The 4,019-nt window shown below is 46.6% G+C and overlaps 1 non-coding gene across 1 annotated transcript; it reads right to left on the bottom strand.

The window, feature by feature from the left end:
• Window positions 1-3,213: 3,213 nt before the first annotated feature.
• Window positions 3,214-3,303, bottom strand: trnap-cgg (transfer RNA proline (anticodon CGG)). Its single transcript is given in 2 exon segments — window positions 3,214-3,249; window positions 3,268-3,303. It is a non-coding gene; the product is annotated as a tRNA-Pro (tRNA).
• Window positions 3,304-4,019: the final 716 nt, after the last annotated feature.

Below are 4,019 nucleotides of genomic sequence, written 5' to 3'. Positions count from 1 at the left end.
GAATGCAGGGATATGGGGTGAGTCTGTGTGGGATGCTCTTCAGAGGATGGGTGTGGATTCAAACGGCCTGCTTCCACACTATAAGATTTTTATGATTCTTAACTCCTTTTAGTATCTTAAACAGTACGATTTCTCAATCTCTAGTTTTTCCTGATTTAAGTTTGTTTTATAGAGAATCACAGAGACACATTTATCAGCGAGAATTCCAAGCAAATATCTTATCAGGATCTTAGAGTGAGTCAATTCATCAGGATTTGAAAACCATTAGATTGTCAATGTTTGTCTGTGGGAAAAGTTTGCAAACATCAGTGTACTCAGTGACAAATTGACAAGTCCTGCACCAGTCCCACAGATTGAATAGCATCCCACCATTCACAGCAGGGAGAGATTGTATCGCCACAGTGGCTCACTCCCAGCCTCAGGCGACTGTCTCTGTGGAGTTTGCACATTCCCCCTGGGTCTGCATCAGCTCCATCTGGGTACTCCGGTTTCTTCTCCCAATTCAAAGATGGACAGGTTAGGTGAATTGGCCATGTAAAATTGCCCATAGTGTTCAGGGATGTGTAGGTTAGGTGCATTAGTCAAGGGTAAATGTTTCGTAATGGGGTAGGAGAATAGGTCTGGATGTCTTTATCCCCAGAGGGTTGGTATGGACTTGTGGACTGTAGTGATTCTATAAGTCCATTAACCCTGTCCTGTGTCTGGGTGAGGAATCAGCTGATCATCCAACATGATCTACACCACAGAAACCATGAAAATGTGCAAACTGTGGGAAGGGATGCAAATGTTTATACATGCTGGAAATTCTTTGATGCAGTCACACTGGAGATAAGTCATTCATCTACTGTTTGTGGGAAGGGATTCAATCAATCACACGTCCTTGAGAAACAAGAATGAGTTCAGTGGGGAGAGGCCGTTCATCTGCCCTGAATGTGGGAAGAGATTCAGTGACTTATCCTACCTGCTGACACACCAGTGAGATCACACTGGGGAGAGGCAATTACCCTTCTCTGAGTGTAAAAAGGCATTCTCTGTTATCTCGGCACACCAACTGGTTAACACTGAGAGACCGTTCAAATGCTCACATTCAGAGAAAAGCATTCAACACAGACATGAAATGCTGCTACATGAGTATGTTCACACTGGGGAGAGGCCATTCCCCTCTCTGTGTGTGGGAAATGATTTGTCCATTCAAAAAAACCTTCTGAAACGCGAACGAATACATACTGGTAAGAGGCTGTTACCTGCTGCTTTTCTGGGAAAGGACTTACTTAGTCATCCCACCTTCTGTGTCCACACCTGACTCAGGCAGCTGTATGCTGCTACTGCTGTTCTCAATAAAATTCAGATGGATCTCCCTCCACCGCCCACCCACCCCCGCCCTCCCCCGCCACAGGAGGATCAGGAAACAGATGCAGTGGAAAAGGAAAATGTGGCGCTTGTGATGTCACATGGGTAGGCCAGCAGAAGGCGGCATTGTGTTACTGTACTTCTCATAAAGAGAGAGAGAAACTCTGACTTTGAAAGAATGAATTATAAACGTGGTGAATCAAAGTTTGTCCCATTGCAGGCAGAACTGGGCACACACCAACACGCACAGGCACAAAATCAGATTCACAGACAGCTACAAAGAAACTTTCAGACACACGCTTCCGGGACAAACTGTGCCACTGCAGACAGTTTGTCATTCATACACAGACAGACACACTCAAACTTCCCTCCGACATAATCTGTGTCCCATTGCTTGCAGAGATAGTCTCATCAACACAGAAAAACAGACATTAACACAGAGATGGAAGCGCAATACAATCAGAGTGAGACACAGAATCACTGACTTTTACAAACATGTCCAGAGATATACTCAGATAAGGTTGTGTTCAGCTGTGTGAAAATCCTTGTTTCCTTGTGAAATAAATCTGTGTCCTTTGGGTGCAGAAGCCTGTGTTTTGTTGTCTAAATAAAAGTGTGTTGTGGCTGCTGCTGGTTTGAAACTGAAGCTTTGTCTCTGTATGGATTTTAAGTCTGTAATCTGTGTGTGAGGAGGTGGGGGAAGGAGGAGAGGGACAGACAGACAGATAGTTTGGACTAAACTATTGAGCTGCTGCTTTCTCTCACCCCACTCCCGCTTCCTCTTAACTCACAAATTGCAATGCTCCATCCCTAGGGAAGGTATACTCTCGGTAGAAGAGCTGAGCTTTGGGCACAGAAGAGTCTTTAAGTCATAGAACTGAAGGTATTTAAAGCAGGTCCTGTCAGCCAGAGTTCCCTTTGCCATGTGGATGGAGCAGGAGGTGAGTATCAAAGGGTTTCTGTGTGCGTATGTGTGTGTGGGAATGAGTGTGGGTACTGTTAAAGTCTCAGTGTCAGTTTTGATCGATTAACCAACGTCCATCACCCCCACACCGTCCCTGAAACATCCAGACTGACGTTGATTCTTGGAGCAGAGCCTGTCTGTCATGGATGAGAGGGAGTGTATGAAACCATAGAGAAAGCTGGGACCCACTGGAATTTTATCCCTTTCTCAGCCTCTCTATGTTTTTCCTTAACTTCTGTTTTTCTGACTTTTCTCCCTTTTCTCGCTCACTCTGTGTCTCTCTTTCTTCTTGTCTTTCACTCCTTTCCGTCTGTCCTATGGGTTCAGGAACATAATTGTTTGAAGTTTGCGTCACCTACTGACCATGATCATTCCCTGAAGGAAAACGTTCTTCCTAAAGTCACTTTTACTTCTTTTCCTCGTGATTTTAAAACTCTGCTGAATCGTTGTCGATCCTTTCAAGCGTAGGAGCATTTGAACTACATTATTCCTATGTCTAGACCCTCATGACTTGAAAAACGTCAATCAGGCCAGCTTTCAACCGACTGTTCTCCAAGGAGAACTGTCCCAACTTTTCAATCTACCTTCATTGCTGACAATCCTCATACACGGCACCATTAACGTCAACCTGTTCAGCGCTGTCTGCAATCACTTCACTTCCCCGCTTCCTGAAATTTCACGCTCACAATTGAGCAATAATGCAGCTGGAGGATTCATTCAGAGTCGGCCTGCGCGGGCGAACGAAATGCAATGCTTGTTCTCACTTTGAGCAAGTGTTTCCTTTTACCCTGTTCGCTGTCATGGGAGCTCGGCCCCATCCCTACTTCAGGCAGTCCGATCTCGTTTCATAAATGTGCTTTTTGAGAAAATTGCGCTGGCGTTTCTGCACAAAGCAACGAGGGCTCGTCCGGGATTTGAACCCGGGATCTCTCGCAAGTCCACCCAACTATAGGCCCGAAGCGAGAATCATACCGCTAGACCAACGAGCCACAGGCCGTTTCACATGCGCGCTGCCCTGAGCCCGGACTCTCGAAGCGCCCTCCCCTGAAGCAGCTGAGACTTGCTCAGTGTGAAATATGTTTGAGTTGCTCCAAGAATCGCAAGCAGCAAAGAGATTCCACAACATTTGCTTCTCATTCCGTCTCCCTGCGCCCAGGACGCTGCTGTTTGTCCCGTTCCCAGTAACTGGACTCTTTGCACTGGCGGATAATTAAACCATTTTGTTTCGACTTGCAAACTGTTCTGGGGGAGGGCAGAGCCCATTCGCCCTTCTGCTTTCTCTCAATCACTTGAGATGGGAGACGTCAGTTACACTAATGCGGAGGAAATGGGCAAGTTTTAACTACATACGAAGGTCTGTAATCAAAGAGACAGAAAGATGCTGTGCTGGTGGGACAGAGCGAAATGGACACCGGAAACTGTTCCCTCAGGTAAATTCATTCGAATGTATTTGTGTGCAGCCGGCTCGGTGCTCAGATTTCGCCTTCACACAGCAATCCCGCAGAAAGACCTTTCTAACACGGCCGTCTGTTTCTTTGCTGCGAACGGGCAGCAGTGAACATCTGAGTCCCAACTGTCCCACATGAAGTTGAAAATGAGCCATTGTTTCTCCCTCGGCCGTTCTGTCCCAGAGACAAGGAGAGGGGCGGCACAAACGCGTGACATCATTCCGCCGCAGCCTGAAGCCGTCAATCATTTCCATCCG

Source organism: Chiloscyllium plagiosum, unplaced genomic scaffold (assembly GCF_037043375.1).
Source record: "Chiloscyllium plagiosum isolate Xiang-an unplaced genomic scaffold, Cpla_swu_hap1 HiC_scaffold_27, whole genome shotgun sequence".
Classification (NCBI taxonomy): Eukaryota; Metazoa; Chordata; class Chondrichthyes; order Orectolobiformes; family Hemiscylliidae; genus Chiloscyllium; species Chiloscyllium plagiosum.
The sequence above is the reverse complement of the archived record's forward strand: the minus strand, read 5'-3'. Positions and strand labels throughout refer to the sequence as shown.